The sequence below is a fragment of the Arvicanthis niloticus genome, chromosome 7 (genome assembly GCF_011762505.2).
Source record: "Arvicanthis niloticus isolate mArvNil1 chromosome 7, mArvNil1.pat.X, whole genome shotgun sequence".
NCBI lineage: Eukaryota > Metazoa > Chordata > Mammalia > Rodentia > Muridae > Arvicanthis > Arvicanthis niloticus.
Window position 1 is genome coordinate 32,773,406 of NC_047664.1, and position 27,242 is coordinate 32,800,647.

Genomic DNA, 27,242 nt, shown 5'->3' on the forward strand with positions numbered 1-27,242 from the left:
TTTCACTTCTAAAAGGAAACGAAAAGCCATTCCAAGAGGTAGGGCAATGAATAGCAGTCATTTGAGCTTCTCTATAAAAGTCTAAATTTTGGTATCATTTCAAACTTGTTTAGCTTATAGTTTGAGAATCATACAATATTATGAAAACAATCGCAGACAAGTCAAGGCAAATACCATAGGCAGGGATGACATTTTAATAAAACATACATTTAAAAAGCCACTGAAATGTTTTAGTCATAGTCATTCTTAGTCATTCTAAGAATGGAGGTTGAAATTTAGAAACTAATAACAATACAATGTGCACAACATAAGGAAGAAGAGAGAGCCAGGTGTAATGGTCTATAATCCCAGCACTTGAGGTGGAGGGCGGAGGGCGGAGGACGGAGGGCGGAGGGAGGAGGGCAGGAGGGTGAGGGCGGAGGGCGGAGGCAGGTGGATCTTTGTGATTTAGAGGCCACTCTGATCTCTATAGTAAGGTACTAGACAGTGAGAAGCACATCGAATGGAAATAAACATCTACTGCCTGTTTTAAAAAGTGTAACTATGACTTTAAAATAAAAACCAAAACACAACATTTTAAAAATATAGTTCACAATAAAATCTACAGTAATCGTCATACTCAAATTTATTAAATTTATGCTCAGGATAAGGAAGTAAAAACAACTCATAAAATTTTGTTATCCAGCATGGAGTTGGGAGTCTAATAAGACAGCAAAGCATGTCTTTCATGAAACCAGATGTCAGTGACTTCTCAAGTTATGTGTACCCCAGTGCATTCTCTTAAGCATTATACAAAAGTTTCTATTGTACCGATTCCTTGCAACAGTTGGATCTGTAAGCCTTTATAATTAGTCACTTTTGTGAATGAAGCTGTAACTCAGGAATATTTGAATTTGCATTTGCTAATATCTAGTAAGTTCGTGCACATGTTGAATTCATTTTCTATTTATTTTACTTACTTGACATGTTCTGTATATTTTTCTCATGTATACTTTACTATAGATACACAGTTTGTTTTGCATTCTAGATACCTTGTCTTTGCTGTTTTTATGGCAAAAGGGATATCCTCCCACTTTGGCTTGCTTTTTCATTCTCCTTTCATTGTCTAAATGAGCAGAAGTTCTTAATTTAATGTGGTCAAATTTATTGTTTTTCTTCCATGCACTGCTCTTTGTGCCCTGTTTAAAATGTTTCCACTTCCCAAGGTCATGGGGACAGTTTCACTGATGCTATGTGCAGAGGCCATTGCTCTGCCTTTCAGCCCTCTGTGTTGTCCATTGCTTAGAATCTTCATAGTAATATTTATTTGTCTCACTGTATTCTGCTTCCTTTACAGTTCTTTACTGTCTTGCCTGGACAAGTAGAGCCTGCCCTAGTGAATGAATGCTCTCTGTACTTCAAGCCTAGAATGTTGTTGGCATGGGCAGAAAGTTACAGGCTGTAGAAGCCAGACCTGCAATGCAAAACCACCCAGTGAGACCAAGTTTCACCATGTTTCCTATGTTAATCATATATTTTTTTTATTGAAATGAACCTTCAGTCTAAATGCAATATACTTAGTGGCTCAGAAGACAAAGAGCCAATGTTATGCACAGACCAGCTCCATTTTTTTTTTTATCATACTTCAAAATATTCTATGTTCCTGTAAGATGTTCACTAGTGATGCTGTGAGGTCCTGTGGAAAGAGCTCATTCCCCATGTTTATCACACATATTATCCAGGGTTGTCTAAAGTCACAGAACTTACGGAATGAATCTATGTACATAATGGGAATTGATTGGAATAACTTACAGGATGCAGATGGTCTTCTTTATAAGCTGGAATCCTGAAGGAATAGGCTCCAATAGATTTGCTGGCAAGTAATTACAAGCAGGCAAGGAAGAGTGAGCCTTCCTTCTTTCACTGTTCTTATGTAGGCCTCCAGTAAAAGGTATGGTCCAGATTAAAGGTGTATCTCAAGATCGGGATTAGAGGTGTGTGTTAATCAGGATTAAGAGTGTGTACCATGCTCGTGTGTGACAACCTCAAGATCTGGATCAAAAGCCTGAGTCTTCCAGCCTCAAGATCCAGGTCACAGGTGTGCCCTCTACCTTTCTATGAAAGCATCACTGTTTCTGGCAGTAGTTATTCTACAAATAATGCCAATCATTGCCGTTGACAACCCAGAGAGTGGAATGGCTTGTCCCTCTCTCAAGTCTCAGGATTGGGCATCTGTGTGACTCTTAATACACCCCCTTCACAGTATGCCCGCCTTTGTAATGTTACCCTTGAACCTGATATTAGCAGCCAATATTTAGTCCCACCAAATGATACTTATTGGATTTGCCTTGATGGCCTCACCCCCTGTCTCTCAGCCAGCACCTTTTTGGCTGAGAATTCTGATTTCTGCATTCTTGTACAGTTGGTCCCTCGATTGGTTTATTACCCTTCAGAAGAGTTTTTTCATTTATGGGATAAGTCTACTGATTCCTCTTCTTTGCTGGTTTGCCAGCGAAGAGAGCCTCTAACTGCCATGACCATCACAGCTAAGACCTCCTAGGCCCTAGTGCCATGGCGAGGGAACTGGTGTTTCCTCATATGTTCTCTCCAAATCTAGGTATCAAGAACTCAGTACCACTATTGACAGAGATGTTCAACATCTTCAATAAGGCATCAAAGACCTTGCGGACTCCCTCTCTTCTTTGGCTGAAGTTGTCCTCCAGAATCACAGAGGTCTTGATTTACTCTTTTTACAACAGGGAGGGCTACGTGCAGCTCTTAAAGAAGAATGTTGCTTTTACATAGACAAGACAGGGATGGTTAAAGAGAGCATGAAAAAGGTCAGAGAAGGCCTTGAAAAAAGACAGAGAGAGAAAGAGGAAGATGAGAGCTGGTACAAGAATTGTTTTTCAGCCTCTCCATGGTTGTCAACCCTACTTCCTACAATTTTGGAACCATTAATTAGGTTACTTCTGTTTATTTCTTTTGGTCCCTGGGCCTTAAATAGTCTTACTAAATTTCTGAAATAACAGATAGATGATTTGATAGCAAAACCTATTCAGATGCATTATTATAAGTTAGCTATGGAGATCCACAAGATGAGGTTGTTACTCTCTCCAGGGTGTTCCCAAAACCCATCTCCACTCAACCTAAAAGAGGAGACTCCCGCCCCTAGACCAAGCAGAGAGGGGCCACCCAGAACTCCCTCTGACTGGCAATCTAAATTCTTGCCTAGGCTGTGAGTCTAAGCACTGCAGGGGAATATAAAACTTAAAATATCTTTCTGGGTTCTCTGAGGGACAAACCTGACTGCACAGGGGTTGATGTCAAAAATATCCCCTCTCCAGGAAAAAGACATTGGGATGGGTATGGTTCTCACACCTCACTTAACAATAACAGGAGGACTGGAGCCATTACAAGGTCCCTTTTAATTATTGGAGGTCAGGCCTCTATACCCACCTTTGCAAAATTGGAATCGCTACGGTCCTTCTATACTTGGAGAAGGCAGGAGATGTCACCTTTATATTCAAGTAATATTTAATTTGTTCTTGGATCTCTGAAAGACTTAAAGATGTTATAGTCTCATAATCAAACTTAAATTGTTTAACATTAAGAAAAATGATCTAGATTTAAAAAGATGCTTTTCAAATGGTAATACAAGTTAAAATCAACAAAATTCAAACACAAAATTATAAACTTTTAAAGTTAGGATGGATGACAGAGTAATTTGTCTAAATTGTCAAATATGATAGACTAAATGTTATAAGTCCATATCATACCTAACAATTTACGTATTGTTATAATTATGTTTAATGTATACCTGGGAGAAAAAAAAGCCTTTTTAAATGGACAAAAAGGAAAATGTTGTAGGTTTGGTCTAATGCTGCTGTAGTATATTATCTGAGTCACCAAAATTGCAAGAGTAATTTGCATTAATTACCCTGTCCCCAGTTGGTTTTGACTGGTAAGTAAAGGAGTTGATGGTCAATGGCTGGGCAGAGAGACAGAAGAGGGACTTTTAGGATTCTCAGGCAAGGGACTGAGGAAGAAGAAAGGCAGAGTGAGATGCCATGCCAGGGAAGGAGAGCAGACACCACACCTGAGAGGTGCAGGACAGACAGTATATTTGCCGTGTAGGAGCTGGGGAATCATGGCCCAAGAGGGCTACACGTCTGGGTCTATAGCAGCAAAGATAAAATATACATCTTAGTAAATAATAACTAGTAAATATCAGAAGGGGTAGATTAGCCATGTGGAGGTTAGGAAGTGGCCCAGACATTGAGCTGTTTTATATATATCAAAATATAAAGGCTATGTATATGTCTGTCATTCATAGTTACATACTCAGTGACATCCCATTTAAAGAAATGATTTTCTTTCTCAAGTCATTAGCATTTGTGAGTTGTGTCTTAGCTACAGGTCAGACTTGCACCCACTTTCTTTCCTCCATGCTAAGTTGTCTGTCTTGAATTTCTTAGGGCCTTGTGCACATAAGATAGTTTGTTATTGCTGTTGTTGTTTTAGCTTTCTCACAGTCTGGCCTCAATCTCAGAGCAACTGTTCAGCCTCCCAAATGCAGAATTCCAGATGTGGGTCACTAGCCTCAACTGTGTTTTCTAATTGATGGGGAGATTTTAATGTTGTTATTATTGTTGGTTGGTTGTTTGCTCTGAGAAGGGATGGAACCTAGGGATTCATGCTGTAGGTAAGTTTATTTCCTAGGTAGAAGTTTTCATAAATGTTCAATTTGCCTAAGTTGTAGAATTTGAAGTGTGTTTTGCTTCTTTTCCTCAACCCAAGGCTTCCCCACCTTGTGCAGGCTGTCCTGCCTCAGCCTTCTGAGTAACTGAGATTTCAGGCACAAGCCTAAGCATCCAGTTTGAAGTTTCTTTCTTTCAGGCAACATTTTCCTTAACCAGTTTTTCTTTATCTGTTATGATTTTCATGGTCTTGATCCAGTCATTTTCTGTTATAACCTGGAAACGTGTCTGTAAACAAGTTTGTAAACTTTTTTTTTTCTCTTGGAAGCTGTCTTGCTTTGTCACTACTTAGGTCATGATCTATTTTTAAAATTTCCATTGCAATTTTGGTTTGGAATCCTCCCAGAGACTTTCATGATCTTGCTTTGTCCCATACTATTCAACCTGAGTGGGTTGAGGAGGCTTCACCAGAGCGGGTTAGATCCCTGAAAGTCTTCTTTGTTAGGAAAGAGTGTGGCAGGACCTTCCCATCAGGGCTACAGTGTGCCTCAGAGTCTTTGTGTAAAAGAGTCCTATGTTGCAAAGAGGCTGCACCTTCAGCCATTTCTGTTGTAAACTATCTTCTAGTCCTGCCTGACCATCCTGGAAAGACAGAGGATCTCAGCCTACAGAGTTAAAGAGGCTTGCAAACATGCTCCTTGGAATCTTCAGGCAAGAAAGGAGAGTCATGGCTGCTGATTGTTGGTGGTGTTTTCTTGTTTGCTCTACCACCTTGGCTGTTGCTTATATGTCTAGTTATTATGTAGTAGAAAAAGGTAATGTCTCCTCTGGCCACCCTTTCCTGTCAGCCTTTAGTATATCCCACCCTAGTAGAGAAAGCCTGTGGGAACCATCCCTTTGGGCTCCCATTCCATCCAGAGCAGGAATGAATCTATGCTTCCTTCTGTTGTTAAGCTGGAGTTTGCAGAATACAGGGTCTGGGTCAGTTTCTTTAATGTTTGTCTTGTAACTTCAGTTCTAGAGACCCAAATCAATTTGCCACCTTCATACCTCAGAAGTATGATGCGCTTAGTTGGAAATCTCAGGGAAAATCAAATCTGTGCGGCTTTGTCCTGAAGACAGGCTTCAGATGAGAACCCAGATTTAATACCAAATAGTTGGAAAATTCTTCCCTATAAAATGTTCTCAATTTCTCAATCAATTTGGATGCTGGTCTAAATGACTTTTTCTTTGCTGATATAGATAATATATAATATATATAATACATATATAAATATATATGTTTATTGATAAAAATGTTGCAAAAGTACATATTTAATGCATGCCATTTATCATAAAGAATAAATTTACCTGGGATTAAAATATGTCAGTGATGTTGGTCACAGGTTGGTGTTTCGTGTGCACTGAATGGATGGTAGGCATTGTGGAAACTTCTTCCAGAAGTTTAATTTTCATTAGTATTGCGGTGATATTGAAGTTCAAAGAATTAAACTTGGCAGGAGAGAGTGAATGGGCTGAACTCCAGATGGGTGTTGTCCTTTTAAATGTACAGAGCTTCCAGGGTCCTTGAGCAGGATTTTTCCTTTGTCTGTCATGATGTTTTTAAAGAGTATCACAGCAAAGTGGGATTTTTTGTAAATGTCTCATGGATCTGCATCTTTGAGAAGACAGTATTTCTTTACATGAATCCTCATGACTTATCCAAGGATTTGCTGGAAAAAAAAAGCCTAGGCTGGTAGCAGGTGCTTAGAATTTGGCTATGAATGAGTATTATTTTTTGTTTTGCTTCTTTGTTTGTTTTTAGCTCCCTCAGGCCTCTTTAGATTCTAATTTGTTGAATACTGAAATCAGTAATTCTCAATAGAACAGTTTGTGTTTGACGTTTATGTGGGTGCCCCTTTGATTGAGCCACAGGACCATGTGGATGATCGAGGAGTTTATGGAAGAAAGATGTGTTGTGAAGTAAAAGGACTTTTGAGAGAGACAAAACGACAAGCTAGTGAACTTTAACTCAGATATCTAATCATATGACAATGAATACTTAGCTTTGTCTTCTAAATCGCTCCCTTGTCAATCTTAGCAATATAGCCAACATATACTGGAAGCCTGTTTTACTAGATTAAAAAAAAAGCACATAAAAGTAAGAACATTAAGGAAAACATTATACAATTGAATTATCTGTAGTTGTAACAGTTACAATAACACAGGTTACAACCATCCATATAAACCATTAGATAACTGCGTGTCACGAACACTCAGCACTTCTGCTTCCCATTGAATGTGTTTAAGTCAGCAACAGAGAAGAGAATGTGAGAAGAGGCAACAGAAGGTTAACAAAAACGAACAAACAAAAAGACTGCATTTAACTTGCCACTGAAACTTCAAATATCTTAGAATAATTACATTAAAAAGATGTGAGGTATTCACAATGAAACTAGTGATACTGAAAGAATACAGAGATAAAAGAGTAGATGGTCTTGAAATGGTCACAGGTATAATGCAGTTGGTAAAATCTGATGTTTTACTATTGTGTGTGAGTGCACTGAATGTGAGACACTGCTTAGGCGATTTGTATGTAAATGCAAAGAAGCGTTCCAACCCAATGTACAGAGGACACCAGCTCTCCTAAAGAACCACCACTTCCAGACTCCTGGCCATAATTTTCCCACTAACAACCTTTAGGTCTCCAACCAAACTCACAGCTTAAGTTTTGCTACAGTCACTTCCACTACCTCTTCTTGGTTGGTTGTTACTTATATGATACACCACCAGAAATCACCATGGCAGATAGTATGCTCTCAATGAGTCCACGTACCTGTGAGCCAGCAGGGTGCTTGGTGGCCTAGTCAGGCTTCACAGACTCTGTAGATAGTGGGCAAACTTGTATCTGCAGGTAGGATGCAAATGGCTGAGCGGAGCATCACAGCCGTGAGGATGAACCTGAGTTCTTCCCTTGTTGTCCACAGTCATCCTCTCCTGTGATCCTCCAGGTCCTGTGTTTTTCATGGCAACAGAAAGAAGCCAGATTCCCAGTTCAGCATTATAAATATGTAGTCTTGAATCCAGCTTGCCTGCTGTCACTGTAGCACAGGTGATAGCCAAGTCTCTTGGACTTTGACAGATAATGTATTAAGTGTCCACTATTATAGAATCATGCAGAATATTTTTATGGCCCCATTCATTTCTTACTAATCTTTCCCCATTATGAAAGTGCGGGCAAGTATGGGCATCATTCCTGTATCCATGAGTGGTCTTTATAGAGTCAGCTGATTCAATTATTCTGTGGGAAATGAGACTTTCTTCTCTCGGTAATGCACAGCTAAGGTTATTTCGGGACTTTTCATGCCTCAACAGCTCATTTCTTTTTAGCACTATGTAATATTCCACTGACTGGCTATATCCTACCACAGCTCATCCATTCTATCATTAAAAGCTATCCAGGTTGCTGTGATAGTTAGATCTGATGATTAAGCTGACTGGATTAGGGAATGCCTCAGTATTAGTGAGGCACACCTTTGAATGTGTCTTTAAGAACATTCCCAGACAGGATTAAATGATGAGGGAAGGGCATGCCCTGAGTGTGGGTGGCACCATCCCAGTGGGCAGAGACCTCAGACCGAACAAAAAAGGAAGAAGAAAAAAGAATATTCTTCCTAGTCTCCAACCTATGAGGAGATCCAGCCACATGTTCTCTATTGGCTTTGCCACTATGGGAGCCTTCAAACCATGAGACAAAATAAACTTTTCCTACAGTAGCTGCCTTTTTGTTATGTATTTGTTCATAGTAACGAGGAAAGAAACTACTTCCAATTTTGAGCAATTTTGAAAAGGTGCTGTAATAAAAGTCTGCATGCAGATTTTGTATGAACACAATGTTTAAGTCTTTTGGGTACACATTATAGTATAGGATCACTGGACCAAATGCAAAAAGCATATTCAGTTTTGTAAAATAATTGTCTTAGTTTGGTAACTGCACATGGGGTGGATCTCCAGGTGGGGCAGTCTCCAGATGGCCCGTTCTTCAGTCTCTGCTCCCATGAGTATTTTGTTACTCCTAAGAAGGACCAAAGCACCCACACTTTGGTCTTCCTTCTTCTTTTTGAGCTTCATGTGGTCTGTGAATTGTATCTTGGGTATTCCAAGCATTTGGGCTAATATCGCCTTATCAGTGAGTGTATACCATGTGTATTCTTTTGTGATTGGGTTACCTCCCTCAGGATGATATTTTCCAGTTCTACCCATTTGCCTAAAAATTTCATGATTTCGTTGTTTTTAATAGCTGAGTAATACTTCATTGTGTAAATGTACCACTTTTTTTTTTTTTTTTTTTTTTTTTTTTTTTTTTTTTTTTTTTTTTTTTTTTGTATCTATTCCTCTGTTGAAGGACAGCTGGGTTCTTTCCAACTTCTGGCTATTATCAAGAAGGCTGCTATGAACATAGTGGAGCATGTGTTCTTGTTATATGTTGGGACATATTTTGGGTATATGTCCAGGAGTGGTATAGCTAGATACTTGGGTAATACTATGTCCAATTTTCTGACAAATTGCCGGGCTGATTTCCAGAGTGTTTGTATCAGCTTGCAATTCCACCAACAATGGAGGAGTGTTCTTCTTTCTCCACATCTTCTTCAGTATCTACTATCACATGAGTTTTTAATCTTAGCCATTCTGACTGGTGTGAGGTGGAATCTCAGGGTTGTTTTGATTGGCATTTTCCTGGAACACACATGGAGGGATCCATGGCTCCAACTGTATAGTAGTGGAGGATATGTAGTGGAGGATAGCCTTGTTGAGAATCAGTGGGAGAGAAACTCTTTGGTCCTGTGAAGGCTGGATGCTCCAGTGTGGGGGAGGTGGGGGTGGGTGGATGGGTGGGGGCACACCTTTATAGAAGCAAGAGGAGGGGGATGGGATAGGGGGTTTCTGGGGGGACGAGGAAAGGGGATAACATCTGAAATGCAAATAAATAACTAAAAAAATGTCTTTAAAGTGAATGTACATTTTGAATACCTATGAGCAATTACTCAACAGTACTTTATTCTTATGTTTATTAGCCTTTGGTGTTGATTACATTTGGTGGCTTTTTTAAACATACACTTATTTATTTATTTATTTATGTGTGTCTTGTGCATGTATTTGCTCACCATGGTGCATGTGTGGTCACATTAATCTATATAAATTTATTTATTTGTGTGTGTGTGTTCTTGTGCATAGATTTGCTCATCATAGTGCATGTGCAGGTCAAAGTCAACTTGTAGAAATTGTTTCTCTCCTTCGACTACAAAATTTTGAACATGAAACTTAGAATTAATCATCAAGTTAGGCAGGAATTTTTTTTTTACTACTAAGTCCTTTATTTACAATTCTTTAATGTTAAGTAGTGTCTAGCACCCTTTCATATGCTAATGTACATCAGAATTCAATGTAGCGAATTGCCCAAAAACAGAAGACAACATATGGACTTGAAAAAAGTATCAGCAAGCACATGTCTCATAAAGGACTACTATCCAAAATATTTTATAATTATTTCTTTGTTTGTTTGAGATTGTAATATGGCATCATCCCCCTTCCCTTTCTCCCTCCAAACCCTTCCACACACCCATTCTTGCTGTCTTTAAATTCATGGCCTCTATTTTTTATTACTTGTTGTTGCATACATATATGCATATACATATATATTCCTAAATACATAACTACAACCCGAGCAGTTAAGTATAATGTTACTTGTATATATGTTTTCAGGACTTTATCCTTGGGTTTTGGATGACCAATTTGTCTGCTTCTTCTTAAGGGTAGAAAAATTCTAAAACTCAAAAACTTTTCAATAGGCCCTCAATCTCACAGAACCCAGAGGAAGCAAGCCTTCTAGGAGCTCTAACCCGGGCAGTACCTTAGGTAAGCAGACAGCAACACTGGTCCCAAACAGGGAGTAATTGGGACCCACTAGGACCCAGGAAGTCAATCCTGGCTCAGAGCACTGGTTCCTTCCAGTCTGGGCCCAAGCACTGAGCAGATCTTGGGCCCCAGCTCTAACCCCAGTAGTAACACCCATGCCACACAGTTCTGATACAACCAAAATAATAAAAAAGACAGGCTCCAGTCAGGGACAGAGCAGGTAGCACTAAGGAGATACAGATGGCAAAAGGCAAGTGCAAGAACATAAGCATCAGCAACCCAGGTTACTTGGCATCATTAGAACCTAGTTCTCCCACACAAGAAAGTTCTGAATTCTCAATATCACTAGGAAAGCAAGATTCAGATTTAAAATCACTTCTAATGATGATGATAGAGGACTTTAAGAAGGACATAAATAACACTCTCAAAAAATTTGAGGAGAACACAGGTAAACAGGTAGAAGCCCTTAAAGTGGAAACACAAAAATCCCTTAAGGAATTGCAAGAGAACACAACCAAACAGGTGAAGGAATTGAACAAAACCATCCAGGATGTAAAAATGGAAGTAGAAACAATAAAGAAATCACAAAGGGATACTACCCTGGAGATAGAAAACCTAGGAAAGAAGTCAGGAGTCATAGACGCAAGCATCACCAACAGAATACAAGAGATAGAAGAGAGAATCTCAGGTGCAGAAGATACCATAGAAAATATTGACACAACTGTCAAAGAAAACACAAAATGCAAATAGTTCTTAACACAAAACATCCAGGTAATCCAGGACACAATGAGAAGACCAAACCTAAGGATAATAGGTACAGATGAGAGTGAAGATTCCCAACTTAAAGGGCCAATAAATATCTTCAACAAAATTTAGAAGAAAACTCCCCTAATCTAAAGAACGAGATGCCCATAAACATACAAGAAGCCGATAGAATGCCAAATAGACTAGACCAGAAAAGAAATACCCCCATCATATAATAATCAAAACACCAAGTGCACAAAACAAAGAAAGAATATTAAATGCAGTAAGGGAAAAAGGCCAAGTGACATATAAAAACAGACCTATCAAAATTACACCAGACATCTCACCAGATACCATAAAAGCTAGAAGATGCTGGACAGATGTCATAAAGACCCTAAGAGAACACAAATGTCTCAGGTTACTAAACCCAGGAAAACTCTCAATTACCACAGATGGAAAAACCAAGATATTTCATGACAAAACCAAATTTACACAATATCTTTCCACAAACACAGCATTACAAAGGATAATAGCAGGAAAGCTCCAATACAAGGAGGGAAATTATATCCTAGAAAGAGTAAGAAAGTAATCCTCTTCCAACAAACCCAAAAGAATATAGCCATACAAAAATAATTCCACCTCTAATACAAAAATAACAGGAAGCAACAATCACTGTTCCTTAATATCTTTTAATATCAATAGACTCAATTCTCCAATTAAAAGGCATAGGCTAATGGACTGGATACATAAACAGGACCCAGCATTTTGCTGCATACAGGAAACCCACCTCAGTGAGAAAGACAGACTCTACCTTAGAGTAAAAGGCTGGAAAATAAATTTTCAAGCAAATGGTCCTAAAAACCAAGCTGGAGTAGCCATTCTAAAATCTCTAGGCAGACAACACAAAGGGAGGGACTCATGGCTCCATCTGTATAGGTAGTTAGGGTGGTCTTGCCAGGCATCAGTGGAAGTGGATGGCCTTGGTGCCTGAAAGTTTGGATCCCCTAGTATTTGGGAATTTGAGAGCAGGGAGGCAGGAATGGGAGGATGGTAGGAGCACACCTTCATAGAAACTCCCAGAATTATATGGATTAGACATGACAAAGGCAGGCCGCCAGAAGACTAGATTTCAGAATTCAAACAAAAAAATTATCTTGATACTAAAATTTGTTTTGAGAATTGTATATTGCAGAATATAGTCTTGGTGCATCTACTCATCAAGCAAGCTGAGCAGACCTGCTCGAACCTCTGATGTCCTGGAATTCCAGATGGATGCAGTGAAGACACAGCATCAGAGGCTTATCAATTTACTCTTCTCCTTGCCCTTTTCTAATATCTCAACACCCACAATCAGCTTGAAGAAGTTAATGAAGAATCGGCGCCCCTATTCCCTGGGCTTGGAGACTGAGGTAGTTAATATTGGGCTGTCTTCCTAGGGAAAAAGTAGTGGTTTTTCCTAGAGGAAAAACCTAGAGGATTAGCTAGGATTTATTGCATAGTCATAACCTATTGGTAGAAATATGTATAATTGTTATTAAGATGAAGTTATAATTTCTTAAATGGTACAAAATTTACTTTGATTTCAAATTTAACGTTTTCATTGGTATGAGCTTCTTATTAATATAAAAGTGAGATTCATATTGTTACTCTCATAGGCATCGTGCCTATTTAACACATTTAAGAATACAAGGCTTAGACCAAGTCCTTCTTTAACTTTTCTAACTGATTTGAGATGAATTAAGGGCCTATAGCAAATTCATGGCTCTGAGTTTATTGTTAGGGTATTTTCTATATTTTATTTAGAAATAGCTGAGAGGAGTTAACAGACAACAGTCCAGATTTCCTTACAAGGATAGTTGGTTTTCAAAATGTCAGAAGTCCACAGAATTGGCATTACAAACATTTCTGTATTAATGTTCATTTTGATTAGAGACCTGTCTGCTCCTGACAGCTTCCTGTCTTGGATTCTAAGAAGAAATTGAGCATCTGTAGAGTTACTCCAATTGTGGTGAGACAGCCACTAGGCAAGAATTGCCTCTTGTCATCTACAGACAAATCACTGTTCAGAAAAGGACACACTTGCAGAATAGTCGACTGATTATATCTGCCAAGACAGAGTAATCAGCCCTTAATAATTCTGCATCACTAGGTCTGTCAGATGACCCTGGGCCAGAAAGCTGAAGATCAGATGCTCCAACTTTATGTAGTATAAGGACTGTCCAGGTGTCCAGTGGTCTGTATAAATTGGCTAGGTTTTAGAAGCTATGCTTAGTGCTTCCCATAATTTCAGTTAACTCAATCATTCTGGATTTCTGACGGGGTTGAATTCTTATAGTCTCACAGTGAATCCCAACTATTTATTTTGAGAGGAAAGATTTGAGAGGATGGTTTTCAGCTGACATTCATTCTAAAGCCAAGAATAAAAGCCAAGTTCAGAACTAAGTTTTTAGTTAGGAGGGATGACAGAGGTTCTGATTAGTCAACAAAATGATGGACTGGGTATTAGATCTATCTTGTACCTTACTGACACAAATTGGTATAGTTATGCTCTAATTGTATTTTAAGAGAAAGGTTTTATTTTAACAGAAAAGGTGATATGTAGGCAGAGCTAAGGTGGGAGGAGTAAGGAGAGAAAGAGGAGGAGTAAGGAGAGCAGGAGGAGAAGGAGAGGAGAAACTAGGTGATGAGGGGGTGGGGACATGGAGGCAGATGTGCTTGTGTGTCCACCAGTCAAAGGTAGTTGATATATCTAGGTTGGGTATTGGGTTACACTTCTGATTGTATGAGCATCTTGTTATTGAGCATTACCAAACTTATAAAGCCTTTGATTAACATTTAAAAATTTGTATAAAAGCAAAAAGGAGAAAGGGGGATGGTATAGGGGTTTTCTAGGGAGGAGAAATGAGGAAAGGGGATGGCATCTGGAATGTAAATCAAATATCCAATAAAAATTTTTAAAAAATGAAAAAAAACCTTTTCAATAGAAATGACTAACTTAAAACAGAAGTAGATTTAAATAGTAGACACCTCATCAAAGAACACATACAGGTAAGAACTTTTATATATTAATCAAATCTAGCTTATCAATTATTTCTTTACAAATTATGCCAGTGATGTTCTCCCTAAAAAAAAAAAAAAAAAAAAAAAAAATTACCGGTTCCCAAAGGCCTTCATGTTTTCTCCAGTGTAGTCTCCCAGCAGCTTTATAATCTGCATTTACACTGAGATCAGTGCTTCCTTCGAAGTGCACCAAGAAACCTGTTCAGCCTCTTTTATGCACACAGGAATGAGTGGCTCTCCTGTTTGCAGAGTCAATGTGATTGTGTTGTCTGCTCCTCTATGACTGAATTTCTGTGAGCTTCTATTTCGAGCTTCCTGGTCTTGTCTTGCTGGTCTATTGCAATGTTTTTTCACGGACTACACAGTTGTTTGGTTACTGTAACTTTACACTTAGATATTTTCTTCTTCAGGTGAAAGGAGAAAAGCAGCACCATCATAGCAGGTTCTGGCTATGTGCTAATATCCTCAAGATCACATGGGGGCTCCTTGGGATTTCCCTGTGTCCATATATCAAGTTGAGAACAGCTGGCTGGCATTACGGCAATACTGAGCCTTCCCATATAGCATTTGGACATATTTCCTTTTGTTTGTCTGTCTGTCTGTTCATTTTCTCTTTGATTTTTCATCAATTCTTTACTATTTCTCACTTAGGTATTATAAATGCTTCATTGGATTTATTTTCAACTTTCATTTTGTAAAGGCCAATACAACATGTCTTGAATTTTAGCAATATTGTTAATTCTTTGCTGAAATGGATTTAGTTTCTTTAATGTTTAAACCTATTTGGATATCGTTTTTTGTGTAGAACACAGGTGGTAGTTTGTTTCTGTCAAGAAATTTTTTTTCATGTAAATATGCAAAACCCTTGGTGTAGAATTGCTTACAGTAGTCTTTACTGTCATTTTAACACCCATAAGATCAAGATAGCTTTGTTTTCATCCCCGATAGCAGTGACCTGTGCCTTCTCTCCATCTTTTTTTTTTTTTTAACCTTGCCTAGAATCTTGCCATTCTTATTGGATCATCTTTTGCATGTATGGAATTTATCTGTAACCCACCTTGCTTAATTCTATTAATATTTGTTTTCATATTTACTGTTTCTTTTCTTGACTTTTTTTATACAAAATTTAATCTTTTCTAAATTTTCTGGTTTCCCGAGTCAGAAACTTAAATTCCTGACTATGGGTCTTTCTTCTGCAGCTGATGAATTCAGTTCAGGAAGTTTCTCCCCAAGTCCAACTCCTCCTACTCCTCACCCATCATTCCCCACCACACCCCCATCCCCCACATCTCTACCCCTCACCCCCATGCTGCTTCCCACCAGCATTCACAGCCTGTATTTCCCTAACTGTTTATTTCACAATATCTTTCACTTACTCTTGGGAGTTCTTGGTCCCATGTGGCACATAGAACTATGTAGTTTAACTTTCAAGTATTTGGGGGTTTCCAACTCTCTTCCTGATATTGATTTTCAGCTGAACTCCACTGTGTTCAGGGAGCAGACAGTATATAATTTTAGTCTTAAAATGTGCTATAAGTGTGCTTCATGATCTTGAATGCTCTTATGTCTGTTAGCATTTCCCATGGGCTGGAGAACGAAGTGGCATTTTTGCTGTGGTTGACTGAAACACAGTTGCTTAACACTGGTATACTATAGCCGTAACTATTCCTTTGCTTTTATTCGGTTTCTTTATATTTGAAGTGGGTTTCTTTTAGACATCATACAGTGGGGTCTTTCTACTGAACTTTGATGACATGTTTTTTAGTTGGCTTATATATACACCATTGGTCACTAGTTCTTCTTAACTGATTTGTTTCAGCTATAAGCTACCCCTTCTATTATTCTTTACTTCTTTCTTTGGCTCTATATTTGTTTTCTAATCTTTTGGATATTATTTTTTTTTTATTTACCTTGCTTGTTTGGCTGAAGGTCAAAACTAGGGCTTCATGCATATTGAACATTTATTCTATGGCTGAGCCACACCCCTCAGCCCCTTCTGCAGCATAGATTATGCACTTTATACTAGTCTACTTTCCCTCTCCCTTTTTATTGTATTAGTTATACTCATTCATTTCCCACAGTCCTCTAGTGGTCCCCCTTGTGCATGCAATATTCCTTTATACTGACACCAAACCCATCTTCAGATTGTACTGCCCTGCTTCATGGCTGATACAAGTAGCTTACAGCAAAGCTTTCCTAATCCTTCCTACCTGCAAATAATTAAATTTCATTTAATTATCCTTATTAAATGCAATGCTGCATTATTATTTATCAGGTTAATTAATCTTAAAAATTCCCTGCTTACTTATGCTCTTCATTTCTTCATGTAAGTCAGAGTTTCTGACACATGTCATTTTCCTTCTCTTTGAAAGATTCCTTACAAATCCTTTAATATAATAATTTTTTATCTCACTTCACTTATTCAGTATAGTGCTCAAAGTCTTAGCTAGAGGAATAGAAAAATAAAAGTTACAGAAATATGAAGGAAAGATATCAAAGTATCCTTATTTGCAGACAGCATGATAGTATACTTTAAAAGACCCTAAAAGCTCTATGAAAAAAGTGTTAGAATGGATAAACACTTTCATCAAAATAGCACAATACTAATAAACATACAAAAATCAGTAGTGTTTCTCTATACCAATCACAAACTCATGAAGAAAATCAATAACAACAACAGCAAAACAAAAACAAATTTCACTCGGCTTCATAAGAAGAAAAGCAATAGATATCCTTAAAAGAAACTGAAGAAATATTAAGTGATGGAAAGACCTTCCATGTTCATACAAAATTACTGTGAAAATGATTATTTTACCAAAAGTTGTCTACAAACAACAACTATCATTCAACACAATCCACATAAAATCTCAATGAGGTTATTTTCACAAACAAAAATATAATCTGTGGAATTAAAAAAATATCTGTGGAAGCACAAAAGGCTGCATATATTTGAAGCAATCTTTAGCAGAAGGATTGATGCTGGAGGCACTACAAAATCTGATCTCAAATTATATCATAGAGCCATAGTGACACAGACAGTACAGGATTGGCATTAAAAACAGACACACAAACCAATGGATTAGAATAAAAGGCCTAGAAATAAACTCATACAGTTACAACACCTAACTTTGACAAAGGTGTAATGAACATGCATTGAGGGATAGACAACAAATGCAAATTGAATTCACACATGTAGAGAAAAGAAAGATCTGTCTTGTCCTGAACAAAAGTCAATTTAACCTGGATCATGGATGCAATGTGACATCTGAGACTCTGAAACAGCTAGAAGAAAACATGAGGAAGGGGCTTTAAGATGGAAGCCTAGGCAAGAACTTTCTGCACATGACTCCAGGCTTTAGCATAACACAGGAAATAATCAGCAGAGTGGAAAGACAGCCTGCGGGAGGTGAGTGTGTGGGTGAGAATATCATTACTGACTATACTTCAGACACAGAACTTAATTTTGGGGGGATGGTTTGTGCACTGTGCATTAAGATGCCAATTTCTATGCCTAGACATCTGGTTGTAACGGTCAACAGCCTAGTCAGGTTAGAATGCTCAGAACCTGCCCATGTAGTGCTTGTAGCTTATTAATAAAAATATTCTGTCTTTGTGCCTTTATTTGGGAGCTTAAGTAGGCTAGAGTGGGCCTAGAACTTCCCTGCAGTTATTTAGGAGGGTAATGGTCTGAAAATCACTGAAGGAATACCCTAGACTCAGATAGTATGCAAAGACAAAGAGCGTTTATTCTGTAGAAATAAGGAGCATGCAGGGGGTCGAGCATTTTTTTGAAATGGCAACCCCAGATAAAGGCACCCAGGCCTTATTATCGGGAACTGGGGGAAGTCTCTAAAGGGATTAGGTAATCTAAATTTTCACTGGTGGGTGCTAGGGGGTCTCAAGTGGTCAGTGGTCTCCATTCCTAAGTCATGAATGTTTAACCATAGGATAAAATAGGGCTGCCCAGTACAGATGATCCATGCTGAGATAAGATTTTTTTCCCCCAATTTTTGTGATTATTTTCAGGCTGTTCTTAGGGAGGGGTTTTTATGATCTTGTTCTGGATTTTATGGTCTGTTCCTGGAGCTGGTGTCTTGTGGCCTAGTCTCTGGGACTTAGGGTTTGTTCCTGGAACTAGTGCCTATGGCCTTCTTTTTGAAATTAGGCCTGGTCCTTAAATGGAAACAAATGGGGTTTATGTTGCCCTTTCATTAGCAAAAGGGGAATAAGCAACACCTTCCAGAATTACTTCTACATTTAATATCTAAAAGTACATGCAGAACCATGAAAAATAAATACCAAAAGGCCCTACTCATCTGATCACTAAATGGGCTAATGAACTGAGAAGGATTCTTTCTGCTTCTCCTGCCCTGGTGCAATCAGTAGTCTCATACACCTGCCCTCAGTGATAGCTGCCCCCTCTGCCATGCAGTCTCCACCACCGCTGAGTGAAACCCTCTGAAGCTATGGGTTAGGCTGGGCTTTCTACTCTTGCCTTGCTTCTACCATGTGTTGTCACAGTAGGACAAAGGTAACCCTTGGCATGTTCTTGAACATTGTAGTCTTAATCTTTTTTTCCTGATGGTTTCTTCCCTTTTTCCTTCTTCTGGTATTCTAATTATGCCCAGATTGTACATTTTCAAATTATCCACTTTGTGCTCTTTTTACTTTTTATTAGCTTCCCTCTTTTAATTATGTTTTTGGGAAATTTCTATTAATAGGTATTACTATGGTTTGAATATGAAATGTCCCCCACAGGCTTGTGGGTTTGAACACTTGGTACCCAGCTGATGGTTATATTTTGAGACATTTTGGAAACTTTGAGAGTGTGGCTTAATGAGTCAACTTCCCATGGGGGATGGGCCTTTTAGGTGATATACTTTGCTGGTTTTGACAGCCTAGATCTTTCAGCTTTCTGACTTGACAAGACATCTGCCATGGACAGACCCACTGAAGCCACCATACCTTCTCCACCAGTATACAGTGAGACAAAAGAAATCCATTCTCCTATAAGTTACTCTGCCATGGATTCTGCCACAGTGATCAGAAAATTAACACTCAGAATTACTGATTCATTTCTCTGTCATATCTGCTTTATTAATGAAATCATCAAAGATATTTTGATTGATATATTTTTAAGTAGTTTTTATTTTTGAAACATTTACATCTCTAAGTCTGCAGTATCCATATGTTCTTAACTCCTCTGCTTTTTCCACTGGTGCTGCTGACTGTTGACATTTGGATCTGACTCTGACACATTTCCTCACAGTGTGCCTCTCTTTGCTTTTCCTCATGTCATGCCCTCTGGTTGAATACTGACGTGAGAAATTAATACCTAGGCAGAGAGGATGAAGCTTTATTTTGATTTGTTTTGGCTGTGAATGTGTTTGATCCATTTATCAGCTGTAGAATCCAGTAAGTTCCTTGATTTTTACTCTTGTCTTTGACCTTTTTTCAGTACATTTCTACTCAGAGTCAAGACCAGCTCTTTAAACAGCACCTTCTTTCAGCATGATAGAACACTGTCAGTGAAGTGGAAAAGATCTATATCTCAATACTAAGTTCCAGTGTTTTAATCTGTCTACATCCTTGGACTGTGACCTTCATCCTTTTTCCCCATTTAAATGAGGCAGGAAGGCTTGGAAGTTCCAGCTTGGGGTGGAACTTCGTGTGTACTTTCAAGGAGGCTCTCATGAAGTTCCTTTTATTTTATTTTTACCTTGGAGAGGAAGCTCTTATAGAGAACACTATATGATTATTTATCAATATTTTCTTTATCTCTTGTCAGAACCATGGGGGGATCTTTCGTGAGTCTTGGCCGTGAGACTTAAGAACATCAAGGTTAGGGTTACAGGTCCTAACTAACTTTTGTTAGGGTTTGGAGCCTAACAAAGGTCTTTCTTCAACCTCTTAACGCTTCAATGCTTTCTTTTTTTTTTTTTTTTTTTGGCGGATTTCTGAGTTCGAGGCCAGCCTGGTCTACAGAGTGAGTTCCAGGACAGCCAGGACTACACAGAGAAACCCTGTCTCGAAAAACCAAAAAAAAAAAAAAAAAAAAAATGCTTTCTTTTTAAAACAGAGTGTTTAACCTTAAACATCTGTAGGGCCTGGTCAGGACACCCCAAGACCAGGTTTCTCAACACAAAGGAGATTTATTTGCCCCAGAGGGACAAAAGAAAGGGAATAAGAGACAAAGACAGAGGAGATAGAGGATAAGAGAGAAGGGAGTGGGAGTTTGAGAAAAAGGAAGAGGGGAAGGGGTATTTGTCTTGAAGTCAGACAAAGGGCTGCCTTTGGATAGAGATGATACAGATCTGGTCCAAATGACAGTTTATGAAGGTAAAAGGGGAAAACCCATATCAGGATGAGGTGCTTAATTTTAATTTAGCATGTCAATCAGGTGAACCAAGGAGGCTTTTGATTGCTAGACTTCAATACTTTGATGACTGGACCTTTCTAGTCAGCCTCAGGAGGAGGAAGAGTCCAAAAAGGGAATAGACCTTGGTGGCTAGCTTCAGGAATGTAATCTAATGGTTTTTAACATGGCAGGGGGAACGGAGAAGGGCAAGGCTGCCAGAGCCATGCTCGCCATGCTTGCCGTGCTTAGGCTGGCCAGAGTCCCTTTGCTATGAGGCAGAATTGCTCTTTCCTTGAATATAAACAGGTCTCGGAATTTGTAGAGGAGGATTGATCTGGTGTTTTACTTCAGAAGTTTGAGTCAGCTCCAGGGGGTGTGTTTTTCCCATTTTGAAGCTACAAATGTGAGGGGGAGTTGGAATTCATTTGTGCTAATTTTTTCATATATTCACTTTTTTCTTCTCTAATTCTTAAAGAAAATGTTCATCACAAGCATTTACATTAGTTTCTAACATTCCTCATTAAGGATTGGTTCATTTTAGGAAGTTCTATTTTTTTTAATTTGAGTGATTTTAAGTAAAATTTGCCACAAAATTAGTCAAAAATAAATGTGTTCGGATCTTTAAACAATTAAGTACCCTCATTTTTTCCCTAAAACCAACAAAACCAGAAATCACCTTTGGGTAAAAACTAAAGATGGAAAATTTCAACCAAAAAAAGTAATTATTTATAAAATTCAAGTGTTCTCAAATTGAAGTGTATAGTGGAAACTCTTTCCCAATTTTAATTGTACTGGCCATTCTCCCTAATGTTTATAATGGGTTACAATACCTAAAGTGGATATGAAAAGCCAAGGACAAAATGTGGAGCCTAAAAACCACATAAAGGCTCTTAATATTTTTGTTAGTTTCTGCTTCCCTTCAGGCATAGGTTGTGAAATGGAGACATCTTCTGCAGGCAGCTAGCATACCCACAGAAGAGTTCCCAGTGGGCCCTAGAGAACTTTCAAGAGGTAAAATGTTGTTTCCCTCTTCAGTAACTAAAATAAGAAAACCTCTATTTTTCTTTATAAATTGGAATACAATAAATGCCTGTGTTTGGGGATATGTGGGTGCCACAGGCCCAGATCAGCTCAGCCTACTGTGTCTATGACTGTGTGAGCAGTCAGCAGAAAAAAAAATGGGGGGGGGTGGTTTTGGTCCAAAGGAGAAGATAGTGTGCAGGGGGAAGTCTGCTGTTCTCAGACATTCTTCCACAATTCTAGATTACCTGGAGCCTTGAGCCCAGAAGTTAGTTTGCAAGCTCTAGACTACAAATAGACTTGGATTGTAAAGGAAGAGACTATTGAGTTCATAATTCACAATCATGGTTCATAACCCACAATCAATCAGGTATTCTCTTCTAGACACTGATTTGACCTGGTTTGCTGTCCACTGTTATCTTTATTATAATTTAAGGAGTTAAATTTCTTGCTCTTTAAGACAACTATTACAAGGTCAGCTCTTATTGACTGCTTCTAACTTTTGGGATATCTCTTCTGGTCAAGAGAAAAGACTCTCTGGAAAGCAAACAAAGGGGCTCTAAAAAGGGAAAAGACCGATTCCAATGGAGCAAGGATCACCCTCTTGAGATATCTTCAATATCTCTCTGACCTATCAGCCATGCATAGATAGACTTAGTAATTCAACAGAGAACCTGTTCAGTCATAGGATTATGGCCAGACCTTCTTTCTGATTGCCCCAGGGCAACTTCAAAAAACTTGGGGTTGCACTGGTTCAATGAGTTTCAAGCCATAGTTACTGTTGCTGTGATGTTTGTCTGGCTTCTGCCAAACTAGGGCCTTGGTTCTTGCCTCTTTAGCAAAGAAGAAAAGTTCTTAATGCTCTGAACCAGAAAGTAAAACTTTTCCTAGTCAAGATTTCTGCATTATCTTTGGTCTTCCTGCTTCCTGATACCTGTAATATCTTATAGTTTGCCTGAGTCTGTGGGTAAGATTCTAGTAAGACAAGTAAAAATTGGTCTACTTTTTCAACCATCAGAAAGATTGGATGGGTTATTTGAGAGATCGTTTTTCTGTCTTCCTCTGTGAAAATGCATGATTTCTCCTCTGCTGCTTATCTGCAAGTATAAAGAATGATGCTGTTATCTATTGTCTGAAGGCAATAATATAGCGTGGCTCTCTCCCCTGTATGATCAGTATTGGTAGACAACATAATGTGGAAAATATCCTGAACATGTCAACTCTATCAACCCCCCCTCCCACAACCACCGAATAGTCCTTAACTGCCATTGCTTAAGATGGATGTCACACTACTGGATCCAAACTTCTACATGCAGCTGCTTTCAACGTGTAAAAATGGAGACCTTAACCACAGAAAGCTAAAATCCAAACAGAGAGTTAAGGCAGATGAGAAAAATGAAACTGTGAACACTGTCTAGGGAGATGAAGCCTGCTAGAAATGACTCTAAAACTTAGCACTGAGCTCTCTGATGATCTAAAAGAAAAACAAAACATCAACAATAAAAACTCTCGAACATGGATACACACATGCATACATGTATACGTATGTGTATGCATATGCATATGTGTATGTATATGATGTATATGTATCCATCCACATATATGTAAATATATATGTATATATGTAAATATATATGTATACTTGTGCACATATATGTGTGTTTATAGTCATCTAGATTAGTGACAGCAGTTTACCCCTTAGTTTTCTAAACACTAGTTCCAAAGAAAATATGAAATGATTTTTATTAGGCTATAGATGATAATATAGGAGAGTAAATAATGTGTATTTAAAACAATAATTAGTAAGGCATTTTGTGCTTGGAAGAAAGGACTTGAGACAAATTCCCTTTCAGCTGAACTTAACTAGCAAGTCACAGCATTCTTCCACAGATAGCCAAGATGGCAATCCCTCCCTGTTTTCAGGGAGCTCAAAGTCGAGAAGGCAGGAGACAGGACAGTAAAAGCATGCAGTTGATCTGGTACTCAGAGAGCCAGACCCGCCTTTGGCTGCAAAGGACTGGAAGGAGGATGCAAGACCACAGCTGCTCACATTGCTTGTCAGCTCTCTCTCTCTGAAAAGGCACAGGCTGTAGGAAGGGAGTGGCCCAAATTTGGGGAGAAAAATAGAAGCAGCCAGAGGATCACAGATGATGAAATATGGTTCTGCTGATGGAGTTTGTGCAATTACTTGCAAAAATATATTCTCCAGTCATAGAAGATGGGGAGATGGAGAAAGTAGCCTGGACTAGCAATTGCACTCCTCACTTGGGATTCTGTGTGTATTTGATTAAAGCACAACTTCTGTCTCCTTTCTGTTATATGCCTTTCAACATAGATTCAGTTCACTTCTCTATTTCTAACCCCTAGGTTATGTTCTAGAATATAAGCATATGCACAGTAAATAGATATTCATATGTCTTTTGGCTGATTTAATAGGACAGCCACAGATTTATAACACATAAATGTGAGGGACTAGTGTTGAGTAGGATTCTCGGTGACTCTGACATGGGTATCTGTCCAATGTCTACCTCAGCCTTTTCAATCATAGTTGTTTAGTTATTGAACCTGTCACCAGGTATAATTGTTTTGAAGTTCAAATCTTCACCTTATGACTTTGGTGGAGATCACAATGCAGGGGACAACATCCAGGAGCACCAAGGAGAACTGACATGAGGAATTCTGTTACTTCAGACGATGAAAAGACAGGCAATCCTAGAGTAAGTCTCCAGTGGGGAGGGGGAATTATGATCCATGCAATGCCAATGAGGAGTTTCCAGAATGTATTATAAAACTGAATTCTAATAGTTAAATCCAGAATAGATTCTTAACCAGGTATGTTTCTCTCATGTAGGAAAAAAGCCCAATTGTCTCAGTGTAATAATGTATTTATGAGAGTGAGTATGTGATTTTCATCTTATTTTCCCATTGCTCAGTGTTAAGATCCTTCAATGGTTAGCACATTTTGAAATTTAGAGAATTTTCTGAAAATTAAATGGGGCCATAAAGTCAAAACAGGAAAAGTTACCAGTTCCAACTCAAAATATTTGAAAGTTAAGAAAAGCAATAGAAAAGATGAAAAACAATCCTGATTTTTTCTGCCAATTAGCATAATTTGCCCAGAGTTGTTGGACATCACATCTCACTCTTTGGTCGGTTTCATTACTCAGCAAGAGAGATTCCCACTCCCTTCTTTTTCGACACTTTTGTTTTTCACTTGGCTTCTTGGTGATGGTCTTCTATTTTTGACTATATCTCTTAAAATCAGCCCCTTTTCTTTAGAAACCTTCCACGGAAAGGTTTTAAATACCAGCACTGCACTGATTGCTTCTCAAATTTGCATCCACAGCTCTCAGTTCTTCTGCAAGCACTGCTGTTCCACAAGCCACTGCTCCCTGATCCTTGTTTGTCTTTCAAATAGACACCCAAATATACCAAATTCCAGACTTTATTCTCACGTCTAGTGCAAAGTACTGGTGGCTGAAGTCCAAACACACAGAGTCCCATCTGGTCTCTCCCCATCAACTCTTCAACCCAGCATCACCTCTGCTGTCTGTCTATGGGTGTGTGATATATGTTGCTGGAATCCCAAACTTCCTTCTGCACATTTTAAGGCTCAAGGTTTCTTGGTTGCAGGAGGTTACAGGAAATAGTGAGATGAATTTTGAATAATGTCTTCTCTAGGTCACACTACGTTGGACCCATCCTATGTCCACAGTACTCCTGTCTTAGAGAATGATTCCATGTCTAATTTGCCTTCAGCCACTATAAAAGTTGTTTTCTTCATAAATTCCGAGATGGGGAGATACTAACATTTACCTGCTGATTGTCAGATTTCCTTTCCTGTATTGGAAATAGATACACACACACACACACACACACACACACACATATGTATATATGTATATATGTATATATGTATATATGTATATATATACATATTATATATATAATTAGACAACAAATTATTACTTGGTTTACAAGGGCTGACAGCTTAAAATTCTGTTGTAGGCCAGCTTTGACACCACAGGTACAATGAGTAAGGTAGCAAGGTATAGAGTTGACAATTGGGGTCAGTGCTGATAGCGCTGATGGGGCTAGGAAGTGTTGACAGCAATAGGCAATTTATGGGGTCAGCACTGATGGAATAGTGCTGATGGGAACAAAACTTAGTTATCTGGGGCTGGGGCTGGTGTGGTGACAAAATCTGAACTCTTTTAACTCTTAGTGAATCATTGAGAAAGAAAAAGAAAGGGAGAAAATCATACACACAAACATACACACACACACACAAACACACACACATGTTGGATGAAGCAAAAGGGTGTGGGGCAGAGGTTCCAATGACCTTTATTTTTGCTCTAATCTTTTTATACCATTTTAGGCAAAAGTTTTTAGGTAGGAAAAATTCACTTCACAGAAAAAATGTTACACAAGAAAAGAGTTACAGTAGGACATTGATTATAAATTCAAAGCAGCCATTTTTATCTGTTTCATTTTTATAAGCTCATTATAAGTTCAAAGCAATAGCTTTATATGTTCATGAACTTAGTTTATCATGGTTACATACCTATGGCCTCATACTTGGACCTGACCAAGAATGAATGTTTTTCCTTGATCATGAATCTATCCCAAGCCCATTTCTCTTCCTAGTGCAATTTATGTGCTTGTAGTGCATGAAAGCTCATGGTCCTCATTTTCATGCAGCCTTTGCTTACTATTCTATGAGGAGGGGGCACATTCTATTCTTGATTCTAACTTTATTATATCTTTCTAGCAAAGCAACTAGAGGCAACTCCTTGAACTTTCTATTAATTATTTTAACCTCCTAAAATTATTTAAATCAAATCATTAATTCTATGAAATTATTAATTCATCGAGACAGCATTAATCCATGAAAGTTTGTTATGTTGATCTGCAGGAAATTTCCCCAGTAGGGTGAGCTGACTCCCAGGAGTCAAACATAACAGACTATAGGCAGAAAGTGTCTTTGCCCAATTAGACCATGTCAGGAAAAATGAGGAATACAGAATGACAAACATAGAAAGGCATATCAGAGCAAGAAGCAATCCTGGAATGAAGTCCCTGGGGTCTGTACTTCTTAAGAGGATACCCATTACAGCCGTACAGCATGATGGCTCATCTCTAAAAAGTTCACTTGCTTGCCACAGTCTTTTCTGTATGACTTCCAACAGCATTTACATTAGCCTTAGAAAAGTTCATGGCCACTGGATTCATGCAGTCTTGAAACTGCTAAAACTATGGGGATGCCTAGAATCCAATTTAAACCATGGCCATGAGCCCATGGAGGTGAGTGACAGAATGCTGGGGTTTAAATGTGAATTTCCATCCACTGTGTAACTTCATGGCCTCCTTCCAGGGGTGGTGTTTTTGGAGTCCATTGAGAATTTTGCAATATGGGGCCAGAATAGCTGAAGTGGCCTTCTGGGGGCAGGGGCAGTCCTTGAGTATTATACCCAATTCTTGTT